Source organism: Elgaria multicarinata, chromosome 2 (genome assembly GCF_023053635.1).
Source record: "Elgaria multicarinata webbii isolate HBS135686 ecotype San Diego chromosome 2, rElgMul1.1.pri, whole genome shotgun sequence".
Lineage (NCBI taxonomy): Eukaryota > Metazoa > Chordata > Lepidosauria > Squamata > Anguidae > Elgaria > Elgaria multicarinata.
In genome coordinates this window covers 106,494,590-106,513,353 of record NC_086172.1, presented here as the reverse complement: position 1 = coordinate 106,513,353, position 18,764 = coordinate 106,494,590, and the positions used below count along the sequence as shown (strand labels likewise).

The following is an 18,764-nucleotide window of genomic DNA, read 5'->3' as shown; positions in this document are numbered from 1 at the left end:
TCAAAACACAAGTTTGTCTGGAGAAATGAAAGTCACTGGCTACCATAAAAGACTAAACTTCTCAATATAATATAGTATGTATAGGATTACAAAATGTTTTAAATTGCTCTTTTTAGCCCTTCTATTAGCACTTTGTACTCTGGTATTTCTTCTGGCTGAGAAGAGTATTTTTTTATTATGTTTCTGTATGTCTATGGGCTGATTGGCTAATAAGCAATAAACTGTTGTTGTAAACTGACGTGCCTCCAACTTGCATTCTGCAGATGCTAAGGATTTAGTAAATAAGGTTGATATCCTCACTTATTTGGGAGTTAGGCCCCACTGAAATCAGTGATACTTATTTCTGAATAGAAATGCATAGGATTGCATTGGCAGGGCCAATTTATATGACATGATCTAGCAGAAAACACTTTTTTCCTGCAGTAAACTACTTACATTCTCCCCCTCACACCTGAAAATATCCCTGCAGTGAAACAAAGCTGGGTGGACTCAATTCACTGAAAGATTTCTCCTTGAATCAGTGGGTCAATTCCACAGATTTTAGGTCAAATCAGTGTCTTACCAGCCCTAGCTTTTACACTTGTAAACAAACTCATTGCTTGTGTGGTAGGGTAAGATGTGAGGGAGAAGGATCCCAGCCTTGATTTCATGCTGACATTCTAATTTTTCTATGTGCTTACATGGTGTCTTGGATATACGGGAATATTCAAAATGTGATGTCCACCTGCATTGTGAAGTAGTACAAGTCCTAAGAAAGCTGTACCATATGATTTCTGGAAAGTGTATGTTGACCCTTTGCTTCTCAACCATCCTTCTAGCAAACTCTCATCTTTAAGATAGGATTGAGGTTGCCTTAGGGCATGTCTAGGCAATGCGTTATCCCAGGGATTGCCCCGGGATCATCCCTTTGCATCCATATGACGCACAGGGGATCCCAGGGCCGAGAGGGATGATCCCTCCATTTACACATGTGAAGGGATAACCGAGATGGCTTTTTGCTTGATTTTTTCCCACGGTCTCAGGATCGTCCTGAGACTGCAGGAGGCGTGGGTGGCTGTCCTGGTTTTGTCCCTGCTCCCCGCGAGTAAATGTGAGGAGCCGGGAACCAGGCACGGAGCTCTTCAAGTGTTCCGTGCCCATTGGGGGTGGGGAGGGGAGCAGGACCAGGCCTTTAAAAAAACACAACTTACTTTTGTGCCGGAGTGCAGATGTGCTCCAGGCCCTCTCTTTTTTTAAAAAAAACACAATATGGCGGGCATGACATCCTCTTTCTTTCCGGGACGTTGTGCGCCAAGTGTGGACTCCTGGGGAGGATCTCGCAATCAGCATATCACAAGATACTCCCCCTGCCCTCTCCTGGTGTAGAAATTAGGGATGTGCTCCGCTCCGATTAGGAGCGTAGAAGCAGTAGCGGATTGGCCTGCTCCGCCTTACCCAGAGGCGGAGTAGGAGCGGACCGCGGACCCCCTAGAAGCAAGGCGAAGAGAAGCGACCATTTTTCGGAGCTCCGAGTTCAGGCGGAGCGCTCCGGTCGCCATCTTGAAAACATTTCGCCATAGGATTGCATTGCGGCAAATAATCGCGCATAACTACGTTGTTTTTGAAGCTATCGTTCTGGAAATTCTTGTGCACAGAGAGTCGTGGATGGGGGTCATTTTGAGACCACTCTCACCTCTCTGCGTGCTGTGGTTCACGTGCAATATTTTTTTAAAAATCGGGTCAACCGCGCGGCTCAAACTGCGTTTCGGCTTTTCGCCCATAGGATTGCATTGAGGGAAAGAATCGGGGATAACTGGGGGGGGGTTTAAGCTATCGTTCTGAAAATTCTTGTGCACAGAGAGTCGTGGATGGGGGTCATTTTGAGACCACTCTCAACTTTCTGCGTGCTGTGGTTCACGTGCAATATTTTTTAAAAAATCGGGTCAACCGCGCGGCTCAAACTGCGTTTCGGCTTTTCGCCCATAGGATTGCATTGAGGGAAAGAATCGGGGATAACTGGGGGGGGGTTTAAGCTATCGTTCTGAAAATTCTTGTGCACAGAGAGTTGTGGATGGGGGTCATTTTGAGACCACTCTCAACTTTCTGCGTACTGTGGTTCACGTGCAATATTTTTTAAAAAATCGGGGTTTGGGTTTTTTTTATTTATTTTTTTATTTTTTTGGAAGCGATGACAGGCACATTCAACTCCCAATCCTGATGAGAATTGATCTCCTCAGAAAGCATCCTCCTCCAATCCCAGCGTTGGAGGGGGGACTAAGGCAGACCCACCCTGAGAACTTTCTGTTTTGTGTCTCTTTGTGGGTTGGCGTTCGTGGAGGGAACACTTAGTTAGTTAGTGCTCCTGCTTTGGACTTTGGAGATAGATTAGGATAGGTTTAGTTTGGCGCGTGTGTGTGTTTGTTTGCTTCTTTCTGACTTGTAGCTTAGTTTGCCCTGTGTTTTCCCCTTACTTTGATTTAATATAAACTTTATTTTTGAATTTTGGAGTGTGTGTTTGGGTTGCTTGGGTTGGTTCCCCCCCCCTTCCCTGTATTAAAGCCTGACTGTTCTGCTTTTGTGAAAGCTTTCTTTTGAAAGCATACACACACTTTTTGTCCCATTTCCCTACATTTATATTCTTAAACATATTTTATTATATTCTTTCACATAGTCCATTAGTATATATTCTCATACATATTATATTAGTATTCATATTTTGTTCTTCTTATAGTAGTGGTTGGTTCTTTCCCCCCCTCCCCTCTCTTAAATCCTGATTGTGTTTCCTTCTATCTTCTATATACCAAATATACCAAAAAAATTGGATTCTCTTTTTCTTCTCTGTGTAACTTGGACAGAGTGGGCTGCTTTTGTCAAGTTCAACAGGCAGCCACAGATTGAGCATTTTGGGGAAAGCATACGCACACCATTTCCCTATTCTTAAACATATTATATTATATTCTTTGACATAGTCTTAGTAGTCTATTAGTATACATTCTCATACATATTAGTAGTAGTATTCATATTTTGTTCTTGTTATAGTAGTGGTTGTCCCATTTCTTGTCCCATTTCCCTACATTTATTAGTAATATTCTTAAACATATTATTATATTCTTGTAGATATTCTTAGTAGTATATATATATATATATATATATTAGTATATTCTCATACATATTAGTAGTAGTATATTTTATTGTTCTTGTCCCATTTCCCTACATTTAAACATATTATATTCTTCTTATACATATTCTTAGTAGTACCTTATACATAGTATTAGTAGTATTAATATTTTGTTAGTCATCATGAAAAGAGGAAGCAGGCGTGCTGAAAGCAGCAAGGCTCAGTCTGCCAGCAGTAAGCAGGCTTCCTCTCCTCCTGTGAAACTCAAACGGGCAACTCCTTGGCTGACTGCTCCAAAACAGAAGCAGGACAAGCAGCAGGCAGAGCCACTCTCTTCTGCAACTTGTGCCCGGCGTTCTCTTTTTGAGGGTGGGAATGGGAAAAGTGCCCGTTTGCAAGAGGCACGTGGCAGCAGTGCCACTAGAGGAGGAGGAGTATCCCCAACTCCTTCATTCTCCTTTCAGCCCACGAGCCCGATGATGGACCTAGACGAGGTCCTCAGCACAGTGGAGGGGGGGGAGGAGGAGGAGGCGGTGGGCCTCCAGGATGTGGGGGCTGAGGAGGAGCAGCAGCAGGCCGAGGCTCTCTCCCCAGTCTCATCCCACACCCCTGTTTCTGTGGCAACACCAGAGAGCTCAGGCGGGCAATTGGTGGTGTCACCACGGAAACGAAAGACAAGCATCGTGTGGGACCACTTTGAGTTGGGAGCGGATCCCCGCTTTGCTGTCTGTCGCCACTGCAAACTCAGCCTAAGCAGGGGTTCATCGACAGGGCATTATGGAACCAGCAGCATGAAGATGCATCTTCATAGGCAGCACCAGGCGATCTTGCTGGGGAAAGAGGCGGGCAAGGCGACTGGTTCCAGGGGAAAGCCGAAGGCTGCTGCTGGCACTGCCACTCTAAGCTCTCCATCTCCCATCCCCACAAGGGTTAGGCAGGCAACCCTGCAGGACATGGGGTGGGGGAAGTATTGACCCACAAGATGGCGTTTTCCAATGCCCACCCAGGGTGCTACTGTGTTGGGGCATCTGCCGGGACTGACTCCTCCCCAATACTAGATCTATGACATGTCACTCTGCCTGCCCCTCTGCTAGCCTGTCCTCCTCGGTGACCGACTCGCTGGGATGGTTTGCGTTTGCAATGCGTGACTAACTGCAATGCTGGCTTAGAAACCAGCCATCACTTCCTTGTGCCCCCAGAAATGCCCGCAGCCTGCCTGCCTGCCTGCCCGCCTGCCCGCCTCCCCCGGGGTGCTGCTGTGGTGGGGCATCTGCCAGGACTGACTCCTCGCCTACTCTGCCTGCCTCTCTGCCCGCCTGGTGCCTGGTTTGCTCCCAATCGTCCTCCTCTGTGCCCCTCAAGGCGTAACTGCTGGCTTAGAAAGAAAGAACCAGCCATCTTTGCCTCACTTTGCGCCCACTTATGGGTTGGTTTGCTATGCGTTAGTGCTCAAGCCATCCTTGCGGCACTACAATGCATGCTGCCTGCCTGCTTTCCCTCCCTTCTCCCCTTCCCGCCTTGCAGCGATGGTGTATGTGTCTTGCTTTGACTAAGGGGAGAAGTCCTTCCTGCGCTCACTTAGACTTTATCAAATTCAATAATCCCTTTTTCAAATGTGCCAGAAGATTTAGGGTTATCTCGTGGCATGTTGGGATTGCCTTGGAACTGGCCCCATTGAGCTGCCTGCAATTGCAACTTTAAATCCCTGACATACTGGAGTGTTCAAATTTCAAAAGTTCCCCTAACATCAGGGGATGATGGGATTGCCTTGAAACTTGGTGTCCATGGGGACACATGGGTAAGCTGTCATGGGACCAAAGGATAGGTTTCTAACGTGCAAATTGACGTAGTTGTAGAATGGGACAATTTGGGGTGAGTTAAGCCATGCCAAAAATCAGGGGATGATGGGATTTGCTTGCAACTTGGCGTGCATGTGGACACATGGATAAGCTCTCATGGTGCCGAGTTTGAGGTTTCTAACATGCAAATTGACGGAGCTATCCCAAGGGGTGTGAATGGGGTGCCCGATTTTCATAAATTCCCCAAAAATCAGGGGATGATGGGATTGCCTTGCAACTTGGCTTCCATGTGGACACGTGGATAAGCTATCATGGTGCCGACTTTGGGGTTTCAAACATGCAAATTGACGTAGTTGTAGAATGGGACAATTTGGGGTGAGTTAAGCCATGCCAAAAATCAGGGGATGATGGGATTTGCTTGCAACTTGGCGTGCATGTGGACACATGGATAAGCTCTCATGGTGCCGAGTTTGGGGTTTCTAACATGCAAATTGACGGAGCTATCCCAAGGGGTGTGAATGGGGTGCCCGATTTTCATAAATTCCCCAAAAATCAGGGGATGATGGGATTGCCTTGAAACTTGGCGTGCATGTGGACACGTGGATAAGCTATCATGGTGCTGAGTTTGAGGTTTCTAACGTGCAAATTGACGGAGCTATCTAAAGGGGTGTGAATTAGGGTTATGGGAGGTGCGTTAGAGGGTAGAGCCGCGCCAAAAATCAGGGGATGATGGGATTTGCTTGCAACTTGGCGTGCATGTGGACACATGGATAAGCTGCCCTGGTGCCGAGTTTGAGGTTTCTAACATGCAAATTGACGGAGCTATCCCAAGGGGTGTGAATGGGGTGCCCGATTTTCAAAAATTCGCCAAAAATCAGGGGATGATGGGATTGCCTTGAAACTTGGCGTGTGTGTGTATACGCCCATGAGGTGTCATGGTGCCAAACGTGAGGTTTCTAACTTCAACGGAAAAAAAGTTGTTTACTTTTTTAGCTTTCAATGCAACCCTATGGGGGGCAAAAACGGAGCTCCGGATCCGAATCCGGAGCTCCGAGCGGAGCGGAGCGGAAGTGGGCGGAGCGGGGGCGGAGCGGAGCGACCCGCTCCGGAAAATGGCGGATCTGCAAGTGAAGCGGAGCGGGGGGTCCGTGCACACCCCTAGTAGAAATGCCCTTAGTCTTGCTATTCCAATTTAAATGCATGTAGATTTTGATAGATAGATAGATAGATAGATAGATAGATAGATAGATAAAAGTTTACTCAATTTAAATTTGGCTTTATGAGCCTTTATCATTTTAGGAATCATAACAGCATCTTCCCCTGACATGGAAGAAAATACCTGTAAACATTAGTGCATTGCATTTAGAAATAAATATGTAAAATCACTGTACTGAATAAACCACAAACAGTTGCACTGCAGCTTTACACATGTGAAGAACTAATTTACTTCTAAAGTGAAGAAGTCAACACGTCAAATACTGTTGGCAACACTCATCTATGTTTTTATTTTGTTTTTGTTTTTTCCTTAAAACAAGAGCAACATGGTACATGACAAGCTTGGCTCAACTTCTCACCAGTGCCACTAGAGGTTTGGCATAGCAACTCGCTTGCAAATTAGTTTCATGTGTCAGTCTGAAACACAATTTTACTGCTGTGAAGTTTGCTGGATTTACATTCTTACGGCACCATTTGAACCAACAGAAATGACTCCTGCAATTACATTTTCTTTCTGTTCTTGTTCTTTTCAGTGATTTCCTTTTCATTCACCTCCCAGTGTTACACATAAACATGACCAAGCCATTACTTCCTATATTCATTAGCAATTCAGCCTCTTCTGTGTTGTTCCCAAAGCATTCCTTTCTATGAATTCATTTATAAGTATTCACTGAATCAATCAGACACATAATTATAAATTATGTAGGTGGCTCCCTGCATAGAAACCCTATTAACTTGAACCACATAGCTCAAATAACAAGCTGTAGGATTAAACATGCCCCCACCACAGCAGTTCCATTCACAAAATTGTGTTCCATGGCACAGCTTGAGAATGTCACCTATATACTATAAATTGCCCCATTAAGATTATTTACGTCTTTAGTTTATTTTTCTTTTTACTCAAGTTTCCTGTTTCATTGCTTAATTTACATGGTATTAATTTTGCTCTCAAACAATATAGTGGGACTTGATTAGATGATATCGCTCCCCTGAACAATTTCATTGCATAATGGGTAGTGTGAATGTTCACCACCCACCCATCAAGCCTGCCTTGCCCATCCACACAAGGACAGAATGTCCATGTAAAATTAAATACGCATAGCCTAAAATTGTAAGATTTATTTTCTTAATTAAAGTTGGAAATCAACTGTATATATTTTTAAACTGACATGCATTTTTACATGCACATTCACACATTCTGCCCTAGTTTGTATTTGCAGGGCCAAAGGAGGAGAATTAGCATGAATGGACAGTGTGCATGCATAATAGGATGGATCTGAATATGTATATGTCTTACAAATGAAGCAAGGCTCATTATTATTATTATTAGTATTAGTATTTATTTATATAGCACCATCAATGTACATGGTGCTGTACAGAGTGAAACAGTAAATAGCAAGACCCTGCCGCATAGGCTTCATTGTGAACCGCCAATGGAGCTTCGGCTATTGGGCAGTATAAACTTTCTCATGATTTTGAACCCATTTTAAGGATGGAAAACTTGGGCTAATAAATCTACAGTTGTTATGTAAAGGCATCTAATGAACTATTAGCAGTGCCAGTAATTAAACAGGACATTCCAACTCAATATACAGCTCTCTGAACCATATTTGCTTGCCTTTTTGCTTTTTTCACAGTTTCACTTTGTTTTTTGCACTGTAAAAATACTTTCACAAGCACCATGTAAACATATGCATGAACAATTACTATGTGAAGTTCTACGTTTATGAAAATATTACTCAACCGCATTGTCATTCACACTTTGTCGAGATTTACATGCTCCATTAAACGTGTGGAGAAATCCTTCTATTTCCCTCTTCTATATCCATGCTCTTTACAAATGGACTGCGGCGGCGGCGGAACCATGTAAGCCCCCCTACCTTTTTCCCACTTACCTGGCTCTGCCACCATCCCTGCAAGGACCGCAGCGCACGGGGAGCCAGGTAAGCTCCCCTCCCCACTTACCTGTCTCTGAAGCTTCGGAACTGTCCGAATCACTTTGGAATGGTCTGAACCACTTAGGGTTGATCCGAACCTCCCCTGATCTGCTCCAGAACTGGGTTTAGGAGGTCCAGATCAGCCCATTTTGCTTTGGATTCAGGGATCCAAAATGGAGCGGAGCACACCCCTATATTGTATTAATGATGGTGTGTTGTTTTCCTGGATATTAGTAGATTTTCTTTCCTTATAGCCTTTCTTGTTCAATTACTTCTACACTCATTTTCATCAAATGTTGAGAAATGCTCTCTTAATTATTTGAGTAATGTAAAGGATTTTCAGATAATTCCCATTATCGTAAAGGTTTTTCAGCATTTTAAAAAAGTAATCCAATTTATTTTCATAAAGTTGCACAATTTAGAAAATTATTTCATGCCATATTGCATGTTGACCCAGCAAGGAATTCATTTCAAGGTTGCACCCAATCCAATGTTGTTGTTTTCTCTGGATTCATTTTTCATCTCTTGGTTCTAATTCATCCTTCAAAATGGTATTCATTCTATAGCCATATAGAAATGCAAATGGAAAAATGTTAGCTAAACTAATGAAAATATAAACAAGGTATGGAAAGGTGATCTTTCTTTGTGTTATCATTATGTTTTCTTGCATTTATTTATTTATTTATTACATTTCTATACTGCCCAATAGCCAGACCTCTCTGGGCAGTTCACAAAAATTAAAACCATTCAAAGTATAAAACAACAGTATAAAACCATAATATATAATACAATATAAAAGCTCAACCAGATAAAAACAGCAGCAATGCAAAATTACAAATTTAAAACACCAAGTTAAAATTTATTTATTGACTGTTAAAATGCTGGGAGAATAAAAAGATCTTCACCTGGCGTCTAAAGGCATATAATGTCGCCAAGCGAACCTCCTTAGGGAGCTCATTCCACAGCCAGGGTGCCACAGCAGAGAAGGCCCTCCTCCTGGCAGCCACCTGCCTCAATTCCTTTGGCAAGGGCTCGTGGAGAAGGACCCCTGAGGATGACCCTAGGGTTCGGGCAGGTACATATGGGAGGAGGCATTCCTTCAGATAGCCTGGCCCCAAGCCGTTTACGGCTTTAAATTTTAATTCCAGCACTTTGAATAGTTTTCTTCTTATCTCCACTCCCTCCCCCAGATATTTTGCATACAAATTAGTAGTAATTTTGTCATTGCTCAATACATCCTGACACTTGTTCTATAGTGGTACAGTAGGTAATTTTAGACTATGGATTTAATGGTCATATGTGGGCTTAGTTACTTTCAACACTAGTGCGAAGACATAAGCTGATGATAAATCTTCCAAGATAGTTTATGCTCAAACACTCTACTATTACTCAAATATTAATCTTAATATGAACTCCCTTACCAGTATAACCCATTCACACCCATCTTGCCATGCAACCACATATGCTCAGTTGGCAGCTGTCACATGGATGAGAGAATAATGCTATTTTGTAGAATGTTGCATGGTTATTTATGAAGTTGTACTTTAAATACATTTTGCAAATGCTGAAATTACTCTGGCAGTCTTCCATCTTGTAACTCGGAATGCATGGAACTCTAAAACGTCTTAAAACTCAAAGCTTTAAAAGTGATATGCATATGGAAGCAGAGCTTGAGCAAAAGCACTATTTGTTAAGTGACTGGCGCAATGACTTTGTATAATTATTCAACTATTGAAGCCTTAGTTGTTGCTTTATAGTTGGAGAAAACCAAACACAGCAGTGTTTATACATTGAGTATAAGGCAGAGATGCTGTTTTCTGCATGGTGATGTGTGTTCCTCTCTGTCTTTCTTTCTGATCCTATTCAAAGCCGTCACCCCCCCAAAAAAATTAGACATGGCTTTCTCAAAGTCCTGGTCCTGAAAAATATTGACTAGGGAAGATTTTTTTTTTACATTTTTATTTTAATAAGCAGGAAACTATGTCATCAGAATAATGAGAGAAGAGCAAAGTGTTAGGGGAACAACTTTTCTTACTTTCAAAATACAATCTGTTAAGATCATAATGATCCCAGCTACGTAAAGAGTTTTAATCCATCAATGCCCTTCTTTCTGAAAGAGAACTTTTATTCTGTAGGACATTGCACTCATTTGCTTTTGTTTAAAAAGAAAACACACAAAACCTCTACATTAAAATCCCCAAAGCCATGAGTGACAATGGCTCATTGGCATGGGGGGGGGGGGGAGGAACTTCCAGATTGGATTTTCTGCATTGAAAACATCATAACACTGCAATTGGAGCCAAACTGTATGTTATATTAATTGAGTAGCATGTAGCTCAGAGTTATATTTATTTGTTTGTTTTATTTTATTTACAACATTTATATATGGCACTTACATCTAAATAGATTCCAGAGCAGTGAACATGCAAAAACTATAAAACCATATTAAAAGTGTTTCTTTTTTTAACAGAAAACCAATAAAAAACAATCAAGGAAGGCTTCTTGAATTAAATATGTTTTCAGAGGATATAAAAACAGCATCATATTGGTGCCTGCCTGATTTCCAGAGGCAGGGAGTTCTATGGAAAGGAGGCCATCACACTGAAGGCTCTTTTCCAGGTGGACTTCAGTTGGGCCAGAGGTCCATGTGGAACTTCCAGGACCATGCCCTCTGATGACCGCAGTGACTGGGTGCTCTACCATGTATTCTGGTCCCAAGTTGTTTAGGGCTTTATACACTAGTAGCAAAAACTTAAACCTGGCCTGGTATCATATAGGCAGCCAGTGCAGTTCCCTCAACAAAGAAGCTGAATGCTGACAAGAGATAGCTTCTTACAAGGAGATAGTTTACCATAGTGTAGGGATGCCGGAGGAATCTGTCAAGTCCACTGAGTGTTCTCTAGCTCAGGCCCCTGAACTCTGACTCAATCTGTGTGCAGGACCAGATCACGGATTTCCATTTTATTTTATTTCCCCCTAAATTGGCAAGTTATGCAAATTGTGGCTGCAATTTGCTTTCCGTGGGTGACTTTCAGCAGTAATTAGCATAGTTTGTGCAAGTTGTCCCCATAAAGTGCTTAGTTGTGGGCAAGTTTGGCCCGCAATTTGCCAATCTTAGAGAAAATTAAATGAAACAGAAAGCCTGAAGCTTGGCCCACCCATTACATGAACCTCTCATATCCACAAGTGACAAAATGTTCAAATGCCACAATGTATATCTATGGTTACACTACAAATCTAAATTTTATACAACACAAAACGCAATACAACTCTTTGCTGAGACCACACTTGGAATACTGTGAACAGTTCTGGCATTGCACCTAAAAGAAGGTATTACAGAGTTGAAAGGTGAATAAGGGGAGACATGATAGACAAAATCATGCATGGTGTGGAGAACAAATGCAGTGAAACCATTTTTTTAATTTTTTTTTTTTTGGCCTTCTCTCATAAGGCTAGAATGAGAGATCAACCCATGAAGCTGATTGTTGGGAGATTCGGGACAGATAAAAGGAAGTGCTTTTTCACACAGCACATAGGCAAACTATGGGATTCACTTACATAGGATGTAGATGGCCAGGAATCTGCATGACTTTAAAAGATTGGACAAATTCATGCAAGTAAAGGCTATCAATGGTCCTGCTGGCTATATGCTACCTCCAATATCAGAGGCAGTGCCTAAGTACACCAGTTGCTGGGGAACATGGGAGTGGGGGATACTGTTGCAGTCCTGTCCTGCGTATGCGTTTTCCATGGGCAGTTAGTTGGCCACTGTGTGAATTGAATGCTGGACTAGATGGACCCTTGGTCTGATCCAACCTGACTCTTCTTATGTTCTTATGTCCTGTATGTGTAGCTGTGTGCTTAATTTTATTAGCAAAGTCTGGAAATCAACTGCACAATATCAACCCAAGTGCTTCTTGGGAAAAACATAGCACTACCCATTTATAGAAGTAAATCCATGTGTTATTCTTCTCCTCAGTTGCCTGTCAGTATGCATGCTGATCATTTTGCAAAGCCTTGTGTGTGACCTACTAGATTTATTTTATTAGTAGCTTCCCCTAGTTGCAAGCTATATCTTGTATTCAAGGTGGTCGTGTTGCTGCAATTGAAAAGGTTGCTTTATTTTATTCTGCAGTTCTTCTCGCTCTATCTCGATCAGTGGGAGACTAAGACGTGTCAGGCTAGGAACTGATTGCATTAGTACTTCTAAAATCATATCATATGCCATCCGACATAAATCTGACAAGAGTGGATACAAAAGTGAAGTGAATGTTTTAGAGATTCATGGTGGAGACATTAATCTGGATATTTTGCTGTGGGCTCACAGCAAGCCAGGAACTATCCAGTCAAAACTTCATTCCTGACTTGAGTCAAAGGATTCTATACAGGCAAGTGTGTCATCAGGATATCTGGGGAGATTAAGAATCTATGAGTAAATACGCAATGTATTTCCTCTGAAATCCTAAATTCACTCTCTATGGAGAAAGCCCCATTGTACAGAGAGGGACTTCTGAATAAACATTAGGGCTGTGCACCCCCCGAACCGCTTTGGATCCTGATACGGATCAGGCCCGAACCGCTTCGGGTCGATCTGAACCTCCCCCGATCCACTCCGGAACCAGATCCGGAGCGAGAGTTGGACCCCATTTCCCCCCCTTCCCCACTTACTTGCCTCCATGGTGGGCGGCAGAGGCAGGTAAGTGGGGAAGGGGGGACAAAATGGGGCCGAATAAGCCTCCCTCCCCCTTACCTGGCTCCATCTGCCAGCACATGGACCACGGCGGACAGTGGCGCCAAGTAAGCTCCCCCCCCAACTTACCCGGCTCTGTTGCAGTCCGGGCAGTGGCTTCAATTGAGGCTCAGTTGAAGCCATCACCCAGACCACGATGGAGCCAGGTAAGCCCCCCACCCCGTTACTTCACTCTGCCGCCGTCACCACACAGATCATGGTGGTGGACGGGGGAGCCAGGTAAGCTCCCCTCCCCCACTTACCTGGGTCCAGAGCTTTGGAACAGTCCGAATAGCTCCAAACAGCTCTGGACCTCCCCCGCTCCGCTCTGGAACTGGGCTTTGGAGGTCTGGATCGGCCTGCTCCGCTTTGGATTCGGGGATCTGAAATGGAGTGGCGCAAAACCCTAATAAACATATGTAACAGTGGAGGTTGGTGACTCTGGCCCTTTCTACACCTAAGGATTATCCCAGGAAAATGGAGAGATCGTCCCTGCCTGCTCCTGGGATCCCTTGTGTGTCATTTGCATGCACAGGTATGATCCCTGGGGAAAAGGCAGGTGTAGAAATGGCCTCTGATGTCAGTGGGGTGGTTAATCTGCTCCAGGTTTCAGTCAGAACTCAAAAGAAGCTATCCCAAGAAACCTCGCATCTTGGATAGATTCTTTGTTGTTTGTTGTTTATTCGTTCAGTCGTTTCCGACTCTTCGTGACTTCATGGACCAGCCCACACCAGAGCTTTCTGTCGGCCGTTGCCACCCCTAGCTCCCCCAAGGTCAAGTCTGTCACCTCCAGAATATAATCCATCCATCTTGCCCTTGGTCCGCCCCTCTTCTTTTGCCTTCCACTTTCCTTAGCATCAGCTCTTCTCCAGGGTATCCTGTCTTCTCATTATGTGGCCAAAGTACTTCAGTTTTACCTTTAATACCATTCCCTCAAGTGAGCAGTCTGGCTTTATTTCCTGGAATATGGACTGGTTTGATCTTCTTGCAGTCCAAGGCACTCTCAGAATTTTCCTCCAACACCACAGATCAGGGTAAATACGAATCAGTGTGAAGAACTGAACAAAGTGGAGGCAGATGCCCTGGCATTTCGTCCCAGTTTCCTGCAGGTGGAAACTGAAGGGAAAATTACCCGGAGACAGGAATTTCACACATAAAGACAGTTAAAAGACCAAAAGACTTTCAACTTCATATTTTGTTCCTGATTAGGTTTCAAGTTGGTGCAGTCCCGTTAAATTTTAAAAGTAGATTATTTACATACAGTGGAAGCTGCAAGTTTTAGCCTTAAAATACATCTCGGACACTTAAAATATATCAGGGATCATGGCAGTTTTAACCTTAAAATTTGTACCCCTAAAATGTGTCACATGGGAGTTTTACCCTTAAAATACGGTTTCTTCCCACAGGGCAGTTGATAGGTGAGCATGTGAGTTGACAGGACAATACAGGAAAAGCCTGTAGTTATGTTCACCAATTGTATCTTTCTCCTGGAATCCTTCCCACATTGCAGTTGGTATCAGTTGTGGTGGGGCTTGGGGTGGGGTTATCCATCTGGAGCATTTCTTTGCCTGCTTCCAATCCTCCAAAAGGAAAGAGGGGACTTCTTTCATATTCCTGATTGACACTCGTAAAGCATAAAAGAATTTTATTCTTAAAGGAAGTTTTAATACAGTCGTTCTTTTCTTTGCCCATGTATTTATTTATTTATTTATTTTATTCTATATTGATTTTTATTGTTTCAAATATCACAGACATACATACCACAAGATCATTACATAAAATACAAACAGAAATACAATAATCTAAGGTTAAGGCTTTCTTCATATCATAAATACAAACTATTATAAATACGAACAGAAACAAACTTCAAAGTGATCTTGATAGGCTGGAGTGCTGGGCGGAAAACAACAGAATGAAATTTAATAGGGATAAATGCCAAGTTCTACATTTAGGAAATAGAAACCAAAGGCACAGTTACAAGATGGGGGATACTTGGCTCAGCAATACTACGAACGAGAAGGATCTTGGAATTGTTGTAGATCACAAGCTGAATATGAGCCAACAGTGCGATATGGCTGCAAGAAAGGCAAATGCTATTTTGGGCTGCATTAATAGAAGTATAGCTTCCAAATCTCGTGAGGTACTGGTTCCTCTCTATTCGGCCCTCTATAGGCCTCATCTAGAGTATTGTGTCCAGTTCTGGGCTCCACAATTCAAGAAGGATGCAGACAAGCTGGAGTGTGTTCAGAGGAGGGCAACCAGGATGATCAGGGGTCTGGAAACAAAGCCCTATGAAGAGAGACTGAAAGAACTGGGCATGTTTAGCCTGGAGAAGAGAAGATTGAGGGGAGACATGATAGCACTCTTCAAATACTTAAAAGGTTGTCACACAGAGGAGGGCCAGGATCTCTTCTCGATCCTCCCAGAGTGCAGGACACGGAATAACGGGCTCAAGTTAAAGGAAGCCAGATTCCAGCTGGACATCAGGAAAAACTTCCTGTTAGAGCAGTACGACAATGGAATCAGTTGCCTGGTGAGCTTGTGGGCTCTCCCACACTAGAGGCCTTCAAGAGGCAGCTGGACAAGCATCTGTCAGGGATGCTTTAGGGTGGATTCCTGCATTGAGCAGGGGGTTGGACTCGATGGCCTTGTAGGCCCCTTCCAACTCTGCTATTCTATGATTCTATGATCTTCTCTCATTCCGTAAATTACATTTAACAGAATAATCAAATTCATTTCTTTCTTCTATCTTAACTATATCTCATACATTGAATCCACAGACAAATACATTTTTTATCTCTGTTTCTTGCAAAAAAATCTATCAGAGGTTTCCATTCAGATATAAATGTGGATGTTGACCTTTCTCTCATTATCGATGTGAGTTTTGCCATCTCCGTCAATTCCAGCATCTTCAACATCCATTCATTCGTTGTTGGTGTTGTTTCATTTTTCCATTTTTGTGCATACAGCAGTCTCGCTGCCGTTGTCATATATAGAAATAAAATTCCCCCTTCTCTTTTAGCTATTTATCCATTAGTTCCAGTAGGAAAGCTTCCAGTTTCATTTGTATTCATTCCGGTTTCTTTAGTATTTTTTGAATTAAAGAATGTATTTGTATCCAAAATGCTTTGGCTTTTTTACAAGTCCACCAAAGATGATAAAAGGTTCCTTCTTCTTCTTTACATTTCCAACAGTTTCCCAAGACGACCATTTATTTAAAAAAAACAAAAACAAAAACAAAAAAACTTCCCCTCCCCCCCAAAAAAACCTGGCACTTAATGCTTTTTCATTTAATGATAATGCCCAGCTTGTTGCATTCACTTCCATTTCTCCCAATTTTCTTTTCCTGCCTGGAGTCTGTGTTTGAATCAGCTTCCAGAGACTGAATCTGATGTATCGTGGGTCTCTTCTGAGCTTGAGCGATAATAAATGCTGCCTGCCTCACCCGATTTGCATAGAATTGATATTATACATCCTAACATGAGCGGTAAGGGTTTTTTGGTTTAGTTTTTTTTTTTTTACAGCTGTGAGAGATTTGGGCTGAGAGATTCCCATTAACGTCAAAAAGAAAAATATAGCTACAATTCCATGCAACTCTCATGACAGGTTTACACTGTGCCATCACTTCTCCCTTTGCTCTTTGCCTGAGCCCTGTCAACATTATTTTGAGGCATCCAAGCTGGAAAAGAGACTGAATAAGGTTAGCAGAGACACAGGGAAAGAAATTCTAAGGAAAGGCTGTCCCTCTCCCCACCCAGTCGGAAGTGAGCAATGAATTAGAGTGATTTGATTTAGAGTGAATCAATACAATGGCCATTGGGAAGTGCATGACAATAAAAATCACTAATAACAAAACTAGTTTTGCCTGCTCGTTTAAAACTTATGTAGTTATTAGTCATCATAATTTCATTAATATTAGTCATAATAATTTCATTTATCTTCAGAACTGTCTTGAACACATGAAGCTGGCTTTTTCAGAATAAGATCATTGGTCTACAGTTATGTGCATGACCACCTGGGGGTCGAGGATGGCTACATAACTCATGTGGCATTGGGGAAGGGCTACACTCTCCACTTAAATGCTATGGTAAGTGATCCCCGGAACATCTGAGCAGGATTCAAGTTATTGTCTTCTCCCACTGGTGATTGTTGTCCAGGGAGGAGCCACAGTTCAGTGTAATAAAGCATATGGCTTGCATGCAAAAGTTCCAAGGTTTAAGCCCCAGCTTCTCCAGGTAGGGTGAGGAAAAGAACCCCCCTGAAACTCTGAAGAGCTGCTGCCGGTCAGTGTCAATAATATTGGGCTAGATGGCTCAATGGTCTAACTCAGTATAAGGCAGCTTCTTATGTCCCTATGTTCTCATTCTACACTAGGATATATATGACTTTTTTAAAATAAAATAAAATAAAAGTAAGCTAAAGGATTAATAGTCCTATGATTAGTTTTAATCAGTTGAATCATTGCAATGTTTACTTTTTTCTTTGGACAAAGTGAATGCTACTTTTATTTACTCTCCTGCAAGCCACATGGCCACAATTCAAATCAGGTCCGTGAAAGTTCAGGAGAAGGGGTTTAAACTCCCACATCATTTTTTGTTATGAATTTCCAATGGAGATTCCCCCCTTTATTTACCCACCCACATGGGTCAGAGTGGAATTTTAGGACAAAAATGGATACCTTAAATTCTCATCTCTCAAAATGCCCAAGGCCCAATCCAAATTGGAGCCATGTGGCTTGCAGAGAATAATTAAAATTAGAATGTTAAGCTTGGCCGTTAATGAGGGTTTGAAGTAAGTTATTCATGAAAACAATTTAAAAAGGAATTAGAGAACCTCTGTCTATGTTCAGCATTTCAAGCCTGAAATTCTATACTCACTTACCCCAGAGTAATCTCCATTGCTGTCAATGGAACAAACTTCTGGATGAACGATTTAGCAGATGTGGGCATCCTTTTTGGCCTTGGGGGCTACATGCAGTGCAGGGTGGTGGGTAGGTGGTGTGTATGAGGCCATACATGGACATGTATGATGTTGGGATTCCACCTATGACCTGCACCCCCTGAGCAAATCCTTAAGGATCTCTTGCTTCCTTAAGAGGCTCACCTTCCTTTTTCTCTCCTTTCCCTTCTCAGTAATATGGGGTTATATGGGATTTAAGGTGTAGGTGTAGGGTGTGTGGCACTCTAAACACTTTGGGTTTAACTAGGGTGACCATATGAAAAAGGAGGACAGGGTTCCTGTATCTTTAACATTGTATAGAAAAAGGAATTTCAGCAGGTGTCATTTGTATATATGGAGAACCTGGTGAAATTCCCTCTTCATCACTACAGTTAATGCTGCAGGTGCCCTGCCTTCTTTAAAATCTGGTCACTCTAGTATAGCTCCTGCACTTTAACTGTTGTGATGAAGAGGGAATTTCACCAGATTCTCCATATATACAAATGACACCTGCTGAAATTCCCTTTTCTGTGCAACTGTTAAAGATACAGGAGCCCTGTCCTCCTTTTCATATGGTCACCCTAGTTTAACACAACAGTTTACTAGTATATTAATACAACCAAATTACAAGTAAAGATATTCAGTCAATAGAGCTGAGTATTAAAATAAAATAAAAATAAAATAAAAATTGCAAAAATGCAAATTCTTTTACCTTAGCTGCACCTAGACTTCTTCAGGCCGCTTCTTTTGGCTCTTTCCTCTTGCTCTTGATGGCTAGCTGGCTGTCTCCTCTCATTTTATATCCTCTTTTCCCAAAACAGAAAGTACATGCCTATACCCATGCACACACACACATATCTCCACACATGAGGGATGGGAATTCTTAAGTTTCTGAGATCAGCAAATGGGGTCACTGGGGGACTGTTAAAGTCTCTCCCTCCTCCAGTGATTCCTGTATCAGGACTTCTGAAATGGACTGAGGTTAAACCCTGAGGCAGTGATCCTGAGACAGATCACAAGCTGCGAAGGAAATAGTTGTCTCTGCATTG

At 42.6% G+C, this 18,764-nt stretch overlaps 1 protein-coding gene across 4 annotated transcripts in view; it reads left to right on the top strand.

Moving 5' to 3' along the window:
- Positions 1–18,764, top strand: part of LUZP2 (leucine zipper protein 2) — a 464,552-nt gene that overhangs the window by 123,556 nt on the left and 322,232 nt on the right. The window lies entirely within an intron of this gene.